The 19,592-nt window shown below is 38.4% G+C and overlaps 1 long non-coding RNA gene across 2 annotated transcripts in view; it reads left to right on the top strand.

The window, feature by feature from the left end:
* The window catches only part of LOC130683592 (uncharacterized), a 347,925-nt gene that overhangs the window by 68,219 nt on the left and 260,114 nt on the right, over positions 1 to 19,592 (top strand). The gene's annotated exons all lie outside the window — the stretch shown is intronic.

The following is a 19,592-nucleotide window of genomic DNA, read 5'->3' as shown; positions in this document are numbered from 1 at the left end:
TGATACAGAAATGGTTATGGCATACTGTCCATGGGACTACCTTGTCTCCCAGAATCTTGGGGAATTTTCTGTTTTGAATCACAAGTGAGCATATAAGGTGAGCAAATGAAATATTCATCTAAAATAGTTCGTTTGCAGAGGTCATGATGCTGACCTTGTATAGTGCTGTGTCTTCTAATGCCTACTGCTTTCTTGAGGAAGTAAATATCAGTTTCTTATTTTATAGATGATGCAGCTGAAGTCCAGAGAAGTCTCACATGTGATAAATGTTGGCACTGACTGAAATCTGGAGTGCTCACTCTGGACTACAGATTTTTCTGGTATCTAATCTCCCACGCAGGAAAAAAAAATTTGTTTCTAAAGTACATGACCTTGCTTCCTCTGAATTAGTGGATGGTGGGAGGCAGGGCAGGGGTGGGCAGCCACGGTATTTATATACACACACAGACATTTGGTGTAAATGTGAGTCTTTGGTGTAAATAGAGCTGCTGCCTTGACTTTATTTCATAGCTAAATGATACCAGAGGGTGGAATAAAGGCCTTAATCCAAGACCTCATTTCCAGTTCCCTGCTGTAAGCTTTTAAAACAAAGGGGACTTATCATTTGCCTTCATAGACTGTTATTTATGTATCCAAAAATATAATTTAATTCTAATTAAAAGGGTATTGATTGCTCATATATTAATGCTGCCTATTCAGAATTAGTCGTCATGGAACTTTTTTTAGTGATTTTTTTGTGAGCCCTCTTGGCCCATGTGCTTTGCTTATTAAATGTCCACTGTAATTGTATGCCAGATTAATGTGGATGATTCTTTCACTATTAACATACAGTTTTCAATTTTGTCAAGTTAGCACTATTAGTCATTGCAAATGAAAGTCAGTGGAATCTTACAAACTTGAGTGCCTTTCCTTTCCTGCTTCCAGAGATAATTTATATACCTTCTTTCCTTTGAGCCCAAAGCAGGTAAATATCTTCAGCTAAGCTGAACAGAAAATAGAAATTCTCTGGAATAGCAAAATAAGACAAAACAAAATACCAGGAAAATTAAGCAGGGAACATGAAATATGTCATAGGCAATTTATGACTGGATCAACAGGGGATATATTTCTTTGCCTGTGAGGCAAAATCATGATCAGATATGTTCAGGGACACGGGCTATTGTACCTCTGTGAGGGGCTTCCCTAGAGCATTATGCTAATTGAATCTGAAAGGGAGACTTTGGGAATCTACCAGGTATCAGGCTGAAATCTGGCAGTGGAGTAAGAGGAATTGGGTAAGCTCAAGGAACACACATAGCAGAAGACAGATGTGACCATGGTGTGAAGCGTGGGTGAAATTGATCATCTAGGTCAGTGACTGGCTGGGGACTGTGGCCACTCAAGATAGTTTTGTGACTCATATTAATCCTTCAGACTCCAGGAATTTCATCCCATTCCTTCTTATTGATGTCACAGCTAAAGCCCATTTAGGATAAGGAACAGAGAAGATGCTATTTTGGCACTTCTATTCTGAAGAAAATTGTTCATTTGTTTAACTAATGTCTGCTTTCTGTATTAGAGGCTCTTTGATGGACCTCAGGTATGGGAAATGGCAGAATTCTAGAGGAGAGAAATGAAGTGTATCGAATGGAAACATTCCTTAGGGACAGGAGACTAAGGTTCTAATCCTGGCTCTGCCACAAGTTAATTGCAAGTGGTTTAATTTCTCTGTTTGCTTTTCTATGAAGAAAGTTAATCCAAGTAACCATATCTCTTCCAGATCTAAAATTTGTCTACTATAGCATCCAGAATTGTATCTCCAACTATTTGGCTCATGTACTCCCTAAAAGAACTTTAAAAAGGTTTGTATCCTCACATTTTAAGTTCATGTGTCACAAGTTTAATTAATTACAAAGGATGTAGTTTTCAGCATATTATATATTACATAAGATTTGTAATATATTTTTATCAAACTGTGGAGCTGTGGATTTAGCTCATTCATTTTATGGTACATGTGGCAACATCATCTAATTAACAAAGCCAGTTCTTATTGTCAAGTCATTCAGCCATATCAGATTTATTTTCCATCAGAAAAGAATGTGACTTCATTTTTTTATTCAAATAAATTTGTTAACATGCATCCTGGTAATGACATTCTCATTTTAGAATACTAATTCTAGGATGATTAACTAATTAGATACTCAGAAAACTAGTTAGCTAGCTAGCTAAAGTAGGGAGCTTTGGCATGAATATGTTTTCAGTATTTCTTAATTATACTGAAAGGACTGTCCCTCAAAAGCAATGTGTTCTTCATTTGTTCTTTGGTTTGGTGCTGGAGAAGCTAGCAAACTATAAGGCAAGGTACCACGGTAGGTCTCAGGATGAGTAAGAGGTATGTTTGTTTTGTAAAGTAGGAAAACAGTGATTATGAGATGAGAAGTGGTAAAGGAGAACTAGCAGCTTTCAGGTACATTATCGAGTGAATTTATTTTAGAAAGGATACATATGGAAGTTGAGGATCTAGAAATAGACTCACTTAAAAGCACCATGATGTTTATCTCCTGGGAAGTCTTCATGTACCCCTGCCAAGGAGTACACAGCCCAGATGCACATAGGAGGGGCAGAAGGTATGACACTTCCTATTGTTACTTCATTATCATTGTATCAATAGGGCCAACATGGCAAGGACTATCCTTTATAAAGGTGAGCAGCCCCCAAACATGGTGCATACTCTCCTTTGAAAAGAGTTGGCCCTTACATAACTTTCTATGATCAAATTCCCAAGCTCTTTCATTAGGGTATTGTTACCTTACCAGCTAACATTCACAGAGACTAATTTGTAGGTATTCTTGGGAATATACAATATAATTTATGCAATTTCTACAGATTCAGGTTTTCCAGAAATCAGAATGGCTAGAGACAAAATAAGGTACTGATTAAAAGCAATGCTTTTAGAATTATTTGCCTTCTGCAATTTTAATTGTGTGATAAGGGATAACCTCAGTTTTCTTACCTGTTAAAATTGGGAAAGGATACCTTTTTCAAAGTGTCTATTCTATTTTCTCCATTTGCCCTCTTTCCCCACTTCCACATCCATTTTTTCATCTTCTCTGTTTTGATTGATTGTGCAAATCCTGGAAAACCAATCACCAGGACTCCCTTTCTAACTAGTTGCCTCCAGTTGTTGACAAACAGAGAGACAAGTGGAGACTGGAGGGCGAAGGAACACAGGTATCCTCTCCAGGCTACCAGGCTATCTTTCTGCTTCTGGCAGTATCTGATGCAATGGCTGGATCCCTCACCCATACCTTCTGGTTTCATGTTTCCTGGCTTCATATTTCCAAATCTAACTCTGTAATGCCATCTAACCTCTTTGCCTTTAGGTCTGGCTTTCCACTATTTCTTGCCTCTGCCATATCATGAGAAAAAAATTTATCCATTTGAATTAGATGCTGATTCGTGGCAGGGCTCTGGATGATAAAGGATCGTTGTTCCTTCATTCTTCAGTAAGTATTTACTGAATCTTTTATAATTCAGTAACTCCTGTTTTGTTTACTACTGTATCCTTATTACCCAGAACAAGACCTGGCATATATTAATGGGATCAATAAGTATTTGTTGAAAGAATACCTACCATATAGACACTGTATTGGGCCCTGGTGATTAAGTGGTGAACAATACAGAAAAACTTTTTGACTTTCAGTCTAGCAGTGAGGATTAAGTAGGATCATGTGATACAACATCAAACCTAGCACCTACCTACTGAGTTGACCCATCCAAGAAACACGCTTGACCTTTTTCCTCCCATCATTCGGTCATAAAGGACACTTCCATGTGGCCAAAAGTGTGAGCTGAGGGAGAGGTGATGGCCCAACAATCATGGATTGAATGGGAGTCTGGGTCACCTGATTAGGCAGTTTACTTGTGTTCACTGGCTCATTTTGCATCCAATCCAGGATTTTTCATTTCTGTTTTACAGTGGCCTGGTGCTGATCAGCCCAACCTTCTACCTTAGAGGACATGACAGAACCAGCTCTTCATGGACCAGCCTGTGATCACTTGGGGTTCCATGGTCAGACACTCTAGTGGCCCAATGGCTTGGCAGAAGCTGCTTTTTGGATGATATATAGTTATTTACTGCAGACTCCATGGCCTTGCTCTAGAACCCTATGGGCTTACATTGTGACTTTCCTGTTGGGACCTGCCATTAACTCTACATGATCTCCTCCCACCACACATAACTTGAGGATCATAGGGTCTGCCAAGCTGTATGGCCTAAGAGACAGGCTGTGTGAACCACAGACATTTTCTTGGAGGATTTTCTCTCGAAGCTACCAGCTTTCCTTGTCATCTGCCAAATATGTCAAAATAGCATTGCCGAGTGGGGAAGTATCCTGCCTCTAGAACCTGAAAAGGCTTATAGAGCAAGATGCTTCTGTTTTAGGGAGTTTCAGTATGTAGTAATTTGCCCTTAATTTCAGTGATGTTCTGGCAAACCCCAGACTACTGTACTCCTGGAAAGATCACTGATACGGTGGTCTCCTGAGACTTCATAGGATTTATGTCCTATGCTTTGGTGCATACATCTTATGAAGGCTTCCACTGTACATGACACTTCCTGCTTGTCTGTTTTGATTCATGTAATTATCATTAATAGAGTGGACCAATGTGATGTTGTGAAAAACATGGTCCAGGTCCTTTTAGACCATGTTTTGATGGAAGTGAAAGAGTTAATATAGCACTGGGATAAGACCACAGATGTGCACTGTTTTGTCCCTCCCTGCTTCTGACCTGCAGATAAGGAAGGAGACACGATGAGACATTGAAGATCTGAAAGGACCAGCCAGGGGACTCGAGGCTTAACAGCACAAGAGTGGTGATGAGAGGGCACCCTTCGTATTTATTGAGCAAATAAATGTTAACAACAATAGAATTCTGTGTGGGGGGCTTAATACACAATCATTAACTCTAAACTTAATCCTCAGCAGTCTCCATGTCTTACATGGTATTGAAACAATAGCAAGGGCAATTAGGACACAGGAACTGTTTTGGTCTTGTTTGTTCTGTTCTTGATCACTTATCAGGAATTACAGGAAAAATAATCAAGTCATATATGATTATACATTTGATTTCTATACTTAATTTATATATTAATCCCACAGTGCACTGTATTCTTTTCTATGTGAATGCAAAATGTTGCTGGTGCTCTTATGATAGGGATAGAAGAGAATGCAGAATTGCTAAATTAATGGTAGCATACCCTATGCTGGGAGCTGTGTTAACCTGTGACAGTAATGTTGCTGTATCTAGCACAGCAGCTGTAATTGGTCCTAATACTTGGTTAATTTGGTGGCAGTTCATTATCCTCCACTTTAATGCATTTGGTTTTTGGGAGACCTGAACTGGTAACTAAACTGGGAAGTCATGGAGAACACTGACCCTTCTCTCTTTAAGTTTGTGGAGGTGGTACTGCCTCCCACTCCCTTCCCCGAGGATGTACTTTTGTTTTGATTATCTTCCTCAGGGAGGGAGCAGTTTCAGAGCTCTCACTTGGCCTCCTCTGTTACGGTAGCTCTCACACCATATATTAAGGAACCAAAATGAGGATTTTATCAACTACCAAGTATGTCTATTCCAGTGATCTATTTGCAGTTTGGTAGAAATGACCACTTGGTAGGCTCAAGGACCCAGTGGATGAACTGAGATGGGCCTCAGCTGGGACTCCCTTTATTATTGGTCTCTATGTGCCCCAACATGGGGAGCTGTAGGGATGCTTCGTGTCCCTGAGTATCAATGCCAATTTAGATTCTTCAAGTTCTAAGGTCTGGGTATTCTTTTGTCCTCAATAAATGGCTTCTTAACTGAATGACATTAGGCTCCTTTGAAGAAGGACTTAGGAACTTACTACTGAATATACTTAGTGTGGTGTTTCAGAATCTCTCTCAAAGGAAAGTGGTCTTGGTCTGAGCACAGGCTCATGTCTAGAAATTGGGCAAGGGACACCCAGTTTTTATTGAAGTAGCTCTTCTCTGCTTTTTGATCATCTTGATTATTTGTTAAGGACTACTTTCACTTGCTGCTCATCTGTCTTTCTTCTAGGAACTCTGTCTTCTATTGACCATCTCCATACTCTGTGATAAGCTTCCTCGGCTGCTACTACAACCTTGCCTCTTATTGTGATAATTGCTTCTTAGGGTGATTGTTGCCAGTTGGTCTGTATTTTTCAGAGTTCTATCACCCCAAGTGTTACAAGGGAGTCCAGTTCTGACAAGGGACAAAGGACTCTATATTTTCATTTTTCACCAGGCCCTAAAAATTGTTGCCTATTCTGGTCCTGCTCCTCATAGAATGGCCGCTACTGAGCTTCTCAATGATGCTGGTGACTTCTCACCAGTGTATCCTTATTGCACCAGCAAAGGGAGTGTTCTGTGTAACTTCTGCAGAAAATTGTAAGCTTTATATAATATGCTATATCATGTCCATCCCTCTGAGACTTCTGAGGCTTCACACTACCTACTATTATACTGGTTCTGGCATATGTACTTCACTTAGCATGGGGTATTGCCTTGTCTGAGCTTCCAAGAGCCATCCTAGCATGTATAAGCATCGTTTCCCAAGGTCCTTGCCAGAGTATAAATCTGTATTCTAAGAGAGTATACCCATATTAATAAAGTCTCCTTAATCCAACTTAATATTCCCCTCCTTTCCCCTTCGAGCCAACATTCACTTAGAATCCATGTTCACAGACATGCTTTCCAAGTTCCTGGTAGTATATGTTAGCCAGACCCTGCAGCATCTCAAATATTTTCACTTTTGCCTTGAATTGGTGCTTAATCACTCTTAGTTATTACTTCTTTTTAGGAATCAGTGGCATTCAGCAGCCACCCAGTTCCATCCTTAGAGTTGCCTTTTCCTTCGTCTCTCAAACACTAGGTATACGGCATTAGCTAGTGCTTCCCCTTCTGGTGTCCCAACCTTTGTACCACCAGAGAATGTTTTAACATTTGTGCCACAGCTAGAGCATGTCCGGTACTCTCCATACCCTACTGTCCACTATCAGTGGGTTCTCCATTGCCAAGTAGTGGTGGGTGATCAATGCTAAGACTCCAATTTAGGGCCTTCTTCATGGAACTCACTTACATTGGGTTCCTTGAACAGAGATCTGCAATAAGGAGTTTGCAGGCAGAAGCAGGTTTGTTGGGGAGTGTTCTTGGGAGATAAACTGCTAAGGAAATCAGGGTGGAAGGATTGAGAAGACTGAGAAGCTGACCTTCAGTACAGTTAGTAAGATTTCAGCTAATTCCAAGGGGAGTTCTAGAGCTGGGATAGTCCATCAAGTTCTCCCAAATTGAGGAAAGGGGGCTTGGCTTTTATATCCACATAGCAGTCAGTCATTACCTGTGGGACCACCCGCCCCAGGAGGTGTAACCTTGGGCAAGGCACCTCTCTTTGGAAGAGGCAATTCCCAGTGGGAGCTACAGCTGTGCATCCTCAGTAAATGGGAGTTTGGTGTATCCACCATCAAAAAAGAATCTGGATAGAGAACCACAGCAGTATAGCCAAATCACAGTGCAGATGATAATGTTCTACCAAGAATGCATAAGATAAGCTAGAATGGACACACCTCAATGCTAGATTTTGAACACATTTTCTCCTGCATGTCAACTTTCACTTCATGAACTAGATATTTCTAAGGTAGTAACAAAGACATTCCAACAGTGGTCACAGCAATGGTAAAATTGGACATTTAAATAAATATCGACAATTTTGACAGTTTTAGCTACATTTTGTTTTACATTTTATTTGTGCTTACTATTTAGAATAGCTCCTGTTTTTCCCTGAGAGTATTTCAGAATATGCTTACTTTCCTTTCTCTGCCATTTTTACTGCATTTGTTCCACCACATTTACTTCTACATAGTTATCTGACAATATAAATGGAAGTACAAGAGCTCAGAAATCTACCCCAAATGCTACCCCAAGTATGGGTTAATGATTTCGAATACCGTGACTTTTGCATTATAATTTCTCTCCCTTATATTCCTAATGAGGCTTACTTGCTTTGCTTCTCAGGAAGGAACCTAGGTGGAAAATTTCAGTGATTTTTACCTTATATGGTCTTAAAGCAAAAACTAATATCAACTGTCAAGTAAATAGAGAATGTGATTTACTTAATTTAGGTAAGACAGAGAAGCTGTTCAGCCTTGCCCCACATGAAAGTTTTAGTTGAGTTGGCATGGAATCTGCAGATTGGCAATGCAGTTTTGATATTTTATTATTTTTTTCTTCCCTTCAAAATTATGCTAAGGTCATGGTCTGTCATGAACTTTTATTTTTAATGTTCTATTTTTTTCTTTTGATGAATCAAAGAACACTATTGCCCGAAATAGTTTTCTCATTGGATTGAGATTTTAATTGGCTGACAGAAGTAATCTGTGAAAGAACTTTCCTTTGTCTCTCAGAGCTGATGATCCCGATACTGTTTATGATACAGGCAATTGTCAAACACTGTTGGCCAGTGCTGAATGACTCCCCCTTCAGTTGTCCCTTTTGGGAAGAAAAATGGGCTCTTCTTGCTCTGAGCTTTGCTCTGCTCAGCTCTATCACATTCTGAAGCACGTACTCTGCATCCCAGGTGCTTCACTGACAGGTTCCCTATTATACAGGGCAGGTAGGTCAGAGTCATTGGCATCTATGTGAATGAGGAATTCTGTTTCATCATAAATAATCTGAATATTCATGTTGTAGCCTATTTGAGATTCTAGAACCTTCCTATTCATGTATGCAATAAGAACCACACATATACCTATTTTGCTGAGGAAAATAACCTCAAATATCACTTTCAATATTTTAGTTACCAAAAAAAAAAAGATTTCCAATGTTAGATTACCCCATCATAACTATAAAGTTCTGTGAACTTCTAAGCAGCAAAATTTTTTTTCAAATATTCCCCATAGCAACTGAAGCAAGAGATGGTGATTCAGTCTTGAAAGACATGTTTAAAATTCATCTCCAGAGCATTGGGTAATATTGAAAAGGATGACAAATTCTCCTCATTCTGTTTTTTTCAATCCTAGGTGAGAATATTGGCAGTAACAAGCGTTAAAATCACACACAGTGACCCCCACATGGCTCGTGGGGGTGCCTCTACTCTTTTCACAGGGATCTCTGCTTTTTAAAGAGAGCTGTGTGGGGCCTGGGCCACAGCTGGGTTACTCCCGTTAGACTAACTCTCACAGTCAGATGATATAGGCAGCCCTGCTACACAAGAGGAATGAGCAGGAGAAATATATCTGAGGCTGTTTTCAAAACATCATTATCTGGCTTTTCTGTTTCAATAATTTGTAAGCAGGCTGCCTCCTTTCAACAAACCAGCAGGAAAACAGAAAGCCATGTGAGTTATTGCATCTTTACTACCTGGGACTTGGGAGACATCAATTTTAATGCACTGGAATGTGGAACTGTCTTTGAGGGAATATCATTTGGCATATGACCATATGAAAAGCCTGGGCTACTTTAAGGAGTGTGGAGAGATACCCATTTCATGACGCTTGCTTGCTTGGGATTCCCGTGACTGACCATCACTGTTACAAACAAATGTTAGCTAATGGTTTTCAGTGAAGTTTTTCAGCAAGATTTGGGAACAAAAATATGAACAGAAGCTTAGTATAGGTACTTATGATTTTGACCTGCTGTGTGCATTACTTATTCATACACAGTTGTGGTAAAGGCCCCAGGTTGAGTCTAAGCCATGCTCATCCTTGGATTCCTATGTATTTGGATGTGTCTTGAGTTCTGAAGGAACCCATTGAGAGGGTAGTGGGGGTCCTGAGTGTAGCATGTGTCTATCACTTGTACTCCAGATGTGTCATTTGGCCTCATCATGGACCCTATGAAGAAGGATTACAGTAAAATAATATGTTTATCTAAAGCCTCTGGAAGATATTGCAGGCACACAGTTTGAGGTTTTTACTGCAGAGTATAGCCTAGAGGAGGGTGACAAGTACTTGCCTCTTGAGGGTCAGCAGGCACATGGGTCCTCTGGAGAACAAAGTGAGACCAGGCCACACCCATCTGAACCTGGGTATGAGGGAAGCTGGGAAGGCCAGCGGCCCACTGTGTGTTGGTGTCAACACAAACGGCACAGTGCCACTTAGGCAGACAGAGACTTGACGGCTGCCTGGCAGCTTTTCTGTATTTTCTTTATGATGCATTGTTGTCACCTAACTAGTAGTTTTCCTGCCAGGGGACATCTGGCAAGTTTTAGTTATTTCAACTTTTTAGTATTTAGTTATTTTTAGTTACTACAACTCAGGTGCATATAACTTATAGTTCTTTAGTGCCAAAACCTTTATTTACAACAGCCAAGATCACAGCACCAACTGATAAGCAATTTTGTTAAAAAGATGTGGATCTTTTTTTTCAAATTGAATGTTAATTTTTTAAAGTCAATGATTAACTAGGGGCTCATAAAAATGTAGTTGGGATTTTAGAATGAGGGCCACAGTCATTTTTTCTATAAATTGAGATGAAATTAATATAAGATCAGACATTTTTAAGGGAAACAGTTCATTGATTGACCCTCAAACTAAGATTAATAAATTATTATTGAACTCACCAGCCAAGTTTCCTAGAATCTGTAATTTTTCACTCACTGGTTATTTTTTTTATTGATTTAACATTATCTCTGTATATAGAGATATTTTTATATCATCTCTATATATTTTTAGATCATACAAGTTTCCCATGTGCTCAGTTTTTCAAATTTAAGCTTTAATAGCGTTTAATTTTTAGTACAATAGTTGTGGTCCCTTTGTAGGCTTTCAAATCTTCTGAAAGAGTTGAACCTCATCGTTAAGGTCAAATAGCTGATGTGAGGTATTACCAGTTGCTTAGAAGTTTTAGTCCTTTAATTTAATTGAACTGACATTTGTTGACTGTCCATAACCTATCAGGCTTTCTAAATAAAAGGGAGGTAAGAATAAGACAGACTCAGTTCATGTCTTCCTGGAATTATGTTCTAATGGGAAAAGATGTCCTTAAATGAATACATATTCAAGCAATGAATTAATTACTATTGTTTTAATGGATCTCTAAGAGAAGTGACAGTGTTATGAAAGTGCATAAAGGAGGTCCGAACAGAGTTTTGGCCTTTAAAGAGAATTCTCCCTGGTGAAAGGAAGCTTTTGCTCTCAGGTTGCTTGGGCATCTTTATAGCAGAGCAACTGGGCTTCAAGAGCCAGACCTCAAGACACCAAGGCTGAAGTGCATGACATCTTATGATCTAACCGTGAAAGTCACATTGCCTCACTTCTGCCGTTTTCTTGGATAAGGCAGTCACAAGGACCCAACACATTTCAAAGACAGGGTGACATAGGCACTACAACTTCATGGAAGGGATGTTAGGATCACATTATAGAAAAACAAGTAGGATGGGAGCTATTGTTGCAGCCGTATTTAGAAAACACAGTCAAATAAATAGAAAGTAAAAATTTGAGTTTAAATGACTTCCCTTTTTTGAACCATAGATAAAACTCTAAAAATGAAATGGAGATACTATAAATATATCTCTAAACATAGAGATAATGTTGAACTAATAAAAAATAATCAGTGAGTGAAAAGGTACAGATTCTAGGGAACTTGACTGATGAATACAATAATCATTTCTTAATCTTAGTTTTAGGATCAGATTTGAGATTCTTTGGAAGATTTTTTTAGGGTCATGTAGGCTACAAGAGTGTATGTCCATTTAAGATCTTATAGTTACCAGAGGTACTATATTATAAGTCTAGAGTGGATTTGTAAAAACAAAAGCCTCTGTTGTTAGAACTTTTTTATTCCTATTTATGAAATGCTTTTTATGTTGGGGAGAACCCTGGATGACAATAATGTGTGTAAAGAAAACACTCTGGTATGTTTGGTAATTGAAAAAAGCTCCCTGCTATGGAGCACACCTTGCTTTGATGTCATCTCTCTCCATGTATTAGAATGAAAACCTCTCAATCATGAGCAAATGAAATGGAGAATTCTGAAGATATGCACATATACTCCTGAAAAATTGGGAAATATCAGCCTTTTCCAGAAGATTATTTTCCTTATTTCTCCTGAGATGAGTGGTTTATGAAATTTTATAATCATTGAGATCATAATTTTCAACTGGACTGTTGGCCACTGTTAAGTGATCTCATGTCTACAAGTTGAGTCGAAGGTCCAGTAAAGTTATGACTGCTTATTTAGCACACTGTACTATCTGTTTCAACATTACATTTTAAGAATTTATTAGATGATGTTACAGGATTAACTGTGTGTTGAGTTTACAACAAAGTTCTTAAACGATGGCCTTGACTGAAGCAATTTTCATAATTATATTGACCTGAGAAAATGTCCTTGCCAGAAACACTCTCCCAGTATGTCACAGAATACAAATATTGTTCATCATAGGGAGGCAGAGGACAAGGCCAGTGTCATCTGCAGAAGGTAAGAAGTGTTTGTCCAGAAGATCTGCAGACTTCTTTTGTTAAACAGTTGTTGCCGATAAGGTTTCCCGGGAAGCAGGCTCTGAAACAGGGCTGTGGCAGGAGGCTTCCTGGGGAGTACTCTTGGGATCAGCACCTCTGGGAGAGCGAAGAAAGTAGGTCTGGGCAGAGGCTGAAGTTGAACTTTGATGCAGTTCCAGCAAAGGCTGCACCTGCTACTGTGGGGTGAGGTGGAGCTGTGGTGGCCTTAGAGGACCAGATAGAGGTGAAGGGACCAGGGCCGTATTTTCCGGTATTAACCATCATGGGCTGTGCCTTGACCCGGAGGAAGGTGAAAATTTGGGTGAAGTGACTCTCTTTAGACACAAGCAATTCCTAGGAAGAGGCTCAGCTGAGAACTCTTAACAGTTGTGCTTGCAACAGCTGGAGGAATAATTATCTCAGTTCCAAATGGGGTGCCCCACAGTCTTTACCCTGTGGATAAAATGAGAGTTCCTGTGACCAGGATTCTCACCTGGCCCTGGTTGACTAGCTCCCTGCACACCTGTGGGCATTACATGGCTGTTGACTCTATATAAAGAGTTCCGCCCAGTACTCTGGGCGTGACATGGTGGCAGGGCTGCAAGGCTGCAGGAGAGCAGAGCAGAGGCTGGAGTGGTGGCAGCACTGAGGACAGAGGCCCAGAGGACGGCTGTGTGGGATGACTGTGCAGAGAGACCCAGAGGATGGCTGTGTGGGATGGCTGTGCAGGCAGAGAGGCCCAGAGGACAGCTGTGTGGACAGAGGGGCCCAGAGGCAGAGACTGGCTTGCTGCATACAGACTCGCTCTGAGTGAATGGAATTCTATTGACTGACCTGCCACCTGGAAATAAAGTTGAGTATAACCCTTTTACCCCAAAGAGCATTCTGCTGTCAATTTTCTTTGGTCACATTGAATCCATAGTGAACTTGCCTGGGGCTGAAACCCATTGGCAAGATAAACCCCAAAAGTTTTTTTGAGCTGCCGAGGGACACACCATGATCACCATAGAGCTTGGGTTATTACATGTACATGATGAAGGAAGTTTTACTTTGAGGGTATAAATTGCCATTTAAAACCCATTAGGATCAAGCCCAAGATCCATCATACTAGTTCTCATCACCAGGTGATATTGATTAATTACATGGCTGTGAAATATTAGATTTGTACCATTTCCAGAAGTTTTGAGTTTCTGTAGATTTTCAGCAGTTCTCATACCACTTAATTAGGAGTGCAAGAGGAAAATGAATGCATTCTGGATGATTTTTGTTAACAACCATAAAGGTAGTTTAAATCATCAAATATTTTTTTCAAAAGGCCCCTTGTCCTGCTACTCAAGGCCAAATTGTTAGAGGCTAATGATAAACGGCTGTGTTGTAAGTGTACTGTTTTACCTCTAGATAGAAAATTGCAATTTGCCATCTCAAAAGGGGTATCACAGATGTCTCCTAGGAAAGAACTGGTTCACGCCTTGTAGGACTCAATTGGTAGGCATTAATGACATCAGAATGGCCCAACTCTGGAATCCCATTCACAGAGAGCAGTAGATAGTGTTTAAAAAGCATAGATTCTGTTTGAGTCAGGGCCCAGCTCTACCATTCTTTTTCTTGGTGACCTTGGGAAAATGAAGTTCTCTGTTACTCAAATTTCTCATTTCTAAAGTGGGTGTGATAATAGTAGTACTAGGGTTTTAAAGATAAATAAGTAATGTGTACTTGGCAGGGAGTAACCATTTTATAGGTGTTTACTATTATAATGTTCAGCAGTGTTTTTTTGAAGAAAAATATAAGAGGGAATCAGCTTTCTCTGTATTAAGTTATTGTACCATATTATTCTGGAGGTGTATCTTTTGCTGGACAGAAAATCAAATAATATTGCTTATAATAAGTCAGTATCTTTGAATGACCTTGGGGTTGACGTTTCCTCAACTCTCTCCAGTGGATCAGGAAGGGACTTAAAAGAAAAACAATCTTATTCTAGACCTTTGCTAAAAGGGGGTGAGATTGGGAATTTACTTTTGAGAAAAATCTGTGTATCTTACAACTTCTATATATAATCTCATTTAATCTTATGAGATTTGTGCTGTTATTTTCTCCTTCTTACAGATGGAGGAAAACAAGACAAGAGGTTATGAGCAGAAACAGGAGCAGAGTTTGAGATCTGAAAACAACTCAGTGTGACTTCATTTTGGTGCCTGGGTTGGGAATGGGGTGATGTGGGGTGGGAGCTCCTGCAGTGCAATTGAAGTTGGATGATGTGTGTGCGGGATGTGAAATGCAGATGGCCAGAGGCCTTTCCTCACTGACCAGCTGCAAAGGTGTTTCTACTGGAGTAAATTCATGACAGCAGAACCATTAGCTTTGCCTTCTCTGAGGCCATTTGTCTTTGGCTTAGTTAGTTATTTCAGTAGAACAAGTGTGAAGACTACTCTGGTCATGTAATTACTAATTACTTGGTGTACATCTCCCCAAGAATCTAAGACAAGCCTATCCCATCCTTGCAAAACAGTGATTTTCCTTGTTTTCTGTTTCTTTTTCCTTCTTTTCTTGCTGGAAGAAGATTAAATTATAGAAATAAGAAAAGGTGTTAATGTTTGCCAAAGGCCGCTAGGAATCAAAATATTTTTGTTTCAAGACACTTTGTCTTGTAATTCTTTCATAGATATTTGGTGAAAGAAGAAAAAATAGCTGAAAAACATAGCCTTGATGGTGAATTGTCTTCTTAAAGGTCTCTCTCAAATTTTTTCTGCTGCTGAATTTTGTGTTGATTTTGAAAATTAGCTTTGCATTTTTTTAAAACTATAATTTGGAATAGAACTACTTTTAGATCAGAGAGAAAAAGATAAATAGGTGGTTTCAAAATTTTTAAAATCTTACATTTGGGTAGTTCTTCTGACAGTTGGTCAGTTAACATTCTCTCTTTTTTTTATTAAAGTGTCATTAATATACAGTCTTATGTTGGTTTCAAATGTACATCACAGTGGTTCAACATTCCCCATGATCAATTTATATTGTGATTGCAAGTTATTATGCCCCTTTGCCCTCCCCCCTGCACCATTTCCAACCCCTCTGCCTTGGTAACCACTAGTCACTTCTTAGTATCCATGCGTATACTGCTGTTTTATTCCTTTTGTTTTCCTATGTATTTATATTCCACAAATAAGTGAAATGATATGGTATTTGTCTTTCTCCATCTGGCTTATTTCACTGAGCATAATATCCTTTAGATCTATCCATGTTGCTGCAAATGGCAGGATTTCTTTTCTTTTGATAGCTGAATAATATTCCATTGTGTATATGCAACACATCTTCTTTATTCATTCATCTATTGATGGGCACTTAGGTTGATTCCATATCTTGGCTATTGCAAATAGTGCAGCGATAAACATAGGGGTGCATATGTCTTTTTGAATCAGGGATCTTGTTTTCTTCTGGCAAATTTCTAGGAGTAGAATTACTGGGTCAAATGGTATTTCTATTTTGAGTTTTTTTGAAGAACTTCCATACTGCTTTTCACAGTGGTTATACCAATTTGCATTCCCACCAACAGTGTAGGAGAATTCCTATTTCTCTGTATCCTTGCCAGCATTTGTTGTTACTTATCTTTTGGATAGTGGCCATTCTGACTGGTATGAGATGATATCTTATTGTAGTTTTAATTTTCATTTCCCTGATAATTAGCGATGTGGAGCATCTTTTCATGTGCCTGTTTGGCCATCTAAATTTCTTCTTTGGAGAAGTGTCTGTTTAGGTCCTCTGACCATTTTTTAATCGGGTTATTTGCTTTCTGGGTGTTGAGGCATATGAGTTCTTTATATATTTTAGATGTTAACCCCTTGTCAGATATATCGTTTATGAATATATTCTTCCATATTGTTGGATGCCTTTTTGTTCTACTGATGGTATCCTTTGCTGTACAGAACTGTTTTAGTTTGATGTAGTCCCATTTGTTCATTTTTGCTTTTGTTTCCCTTGCCCGAGGAGATGTGTTCAGAAAAAAGCTGCTCATGTTTATACTCAAGAGAATTTTGCCTATGTTTTCTTCTAAGAGTTTTATGGTTTCATGATTTACATTCAGGTCTTTGATCCATTTCAAGTTTGTTTTTGTGTATGGGGTTAGACAATAACCCAGTTTCATTCTCTTACATGTAGCTGTTCAGTTTTGCCAACACCAGTTGTTGAAGAGGCTGTCATTTCCCCATTGTATGTCCATGGGTCCATTATCATATATTAACTGACCATATATGTGTGGGTTTATATCTGGGCTCTCCATTCTGTTCCATTGATCTACCAAATTGTTTTGATTACTGTAGCTTTGTAGTAGAGCTTGAAATCAGGGAGCATAATCCCCCCAGTTTTGTTCTTCCTTTTCAGGATTGTTTTGGCTACTAGGGGTCTTTTGTGGTTCCATATGAATTTTAGAACTGTTTGTTCTAGTTTATTGAAGAATGCTGCTGGTATTTTGATAGGGATTGCATTGAATCCGTAGATTGCTTTAGGGAGGATGGCCATTTGAACAACATTATTTCTTCCTCTCCATGAGCATGGGATGTATTTCCATTTATTGATGTCTTCTTCAGTTTCTCTCAAGTGTCTTACAGTTTTCAGAGTATAGGTCTGTCAACTCATTGGTTAAGTTTATTCCTAGGTATTTTATTCCTTTTGATGCAATTGTGAATATAGTTGTTTTCCTGGTTTCTCTTTCTGCTAGTTCATCGTTAGTGTATAGAAATGCCACAGATTTCTGTGTATTAATTTTGTATGCTGCAACTTTGCTGAATTCCATTATTAGTTCTAATAGTTTTTTGGTGGATTCTTTAGGGTCTTCTGTGTATAATATCATGTCATCTGCAAATCATGGCAGCTACTCTCTTTTTCTCTGAATGAAATAGTTTGCAATCCTTTTTCTGTCCAGGAAGTCTCAAAACTATCCCTAAGTACTAAATCTTGAGAGAAAGAGAGGAGCAAAATTCCTTTTTGTAAATTTGTGAAGAAGAGCATTCAATTTTCAAAATATACTGATCTAGAAATGGAAGAAATAAATTTTATGTTGTGTTTTAAAAATAAAAGCGATTCAGTTGGTATGTGTGGTCCTTTGCACTTAATAGGCTAATGAAAACCAGGTAAAATATGCCATAGCATAAATAAAATAAAAGAGGAGGATGACCATTTGATCATGAATCAGTTAGGATAAGAAGGTAAATCCAAAGAATAAAGGAATGAAAAAAATTATTTTGTATGCATAAAACCATTTTTTAAAAAAGAATTATGTGGCTAGAAGAGAATAACAGTGAAAACTTAAGTGGGAGTATGTGGGAAGAATAATTCTACAAGGTGAAAAATAGTATATATACACAGCAGGCATCTGAACTGTACATAGTGGGTATACTAACATCAGTGCTTCTCTACTTGTTCCTTTGAACACAAGATTAATAGAAAATATTAAAAACAAAAATTTACCCTCTCTCAAGCCAGTAAAAATGTGGAGTAGTTTTTCTATCAAGTCATTTAGCACCAGATGGTTAAAGGAGATAAATTTAAGTAGATTTTTGAATTTTAGAGGAAATTCCAGTCGATTTTAAGTTTGGTGTACTCCATAGAGTACATTTGCATATGCAAAATGCTTCCATAATATTGTAGTTAATTTACTGGGCAAACAGCTTGAATATATACTGTGGCCTTATAGTGCCAAAACAACCAGTTGATCTGATAAAATTAGTAAATTTTGGGATGGAGGATCAAGGACTAATAAATCAGTTACATGCCAAATTGCAGAAGAAAGAAAGTATTTGCCTACTCCCAGCTTTTACATTGTGCAGACAAAATGCGATTGTGTTAGAACTTGGTTATTGATTAATACTTTAAAAAAGAGTAAATTACTTGGTTGTTTTAATTAACTGATCTTTAGAATTTGCAGTAAAATCCTTGAAAAACACTAGTCCTATGTAAACACTGGCTGAATACACACTCATCTAAAATTTAACGAATATTTGTATACCCATTCTATCAAGGCATTTTATTAAAGTAGGAAACAATGATTTAATTCTCTAGTCATTTAAAAAAATGCCTGGTTGACCAATCAAGCAAAACATATCTTTCACCCTGCATACTTCATTAAATGCATCTGTTATTTGAATGAAGGAGCACAGCTTTCTGGTTAATATTTTCCAAATGGCTGTTAGGCAGGCACAGCCTCTGTTATTTAAATGTGAGTTTGTCTTCAGTGGACATTATTGTTATTTCTCCAACATCAGTTCTGATCCTCCTTTGTTTATAGAGCAGCCACCAATCCAGACAACTGATAACAGTTCCAGCTTCAGAAGTAGACTCTAGTTGGCTTAGCCCATAGAGCCATCCCAGCTCCCTAGCCACAGTAATTGGTTCAGGAGTGGTTATATGACATGAGTTTTCCAATCAGAGTGAAGCCCATGATATTTATTCAAAGGTTGCAAAAATAGAAGTTATCTTTTCTTCTGGATGTAGTGTCTTGATGTGGGGCCTGGAACTGGTACAGAAACTTTGCTATCAAGAGGAAACCAGTCTATCAGTGTGGACAGAACTAAATGAATTATAGAAAAATAGAATGGAGACCTTGTCAAATCATACCAGAGCCTACATGTCCTCTGGACTGCATGAGCCAGTGCATTCCAGTTTAAGCCAGTTTGTGTTGGTTACTCTTGCAAATTAAATCATTCCCTAGTGATCCAACAATTCAATGGCATCAAGGCCAAGGACTCTTACTAATATTTAATGTACTCTTCTTTTCTCTTCCAAAACTGTTTCTAAGTTGTGGCTTGAGATATAGAGATGATTAAGGATGAGGCAAGTTCTTCATAGGTACATATCTTAGGTTTGAAAAACCTTCAAATATTTGGATGCAGCAAAGTTTATTACTTTAACTTTTTATTTTGAAATGATTACAGACTTTTAGGAAGTGGCAAAAATAGTATATAGAATTCCTCAAATCCATCATGCAGATTCCCATGGTGAGTGTATATAACTATAGTACAATATCAAAACAAGAAAATTGATATAATTAACATGATATTGAGAAATATTTATTACTTGAGGGAAACTTTGAAGTAAACACTTTTTTTGTTTGCTTCAGAAAATGTTTTGA

Source organism: Manis pentadactyla, chromosome 1 (genome assembly GCF_030020395.1).
Source record: "Manis pentadactyla isolate mManPen7 chromosome 1, mManPen7.hap1, whole genome shotgun sequence".
Taxonomy (NCBI): Eukaryota; Metazoa; Chordata; class Mammalia; order Pholidota; family Manidae; genus Manis; species Manis pentadactyla.
This window is presented reverse-complemented; position numbering and strand designations above follow the sequence as displayed.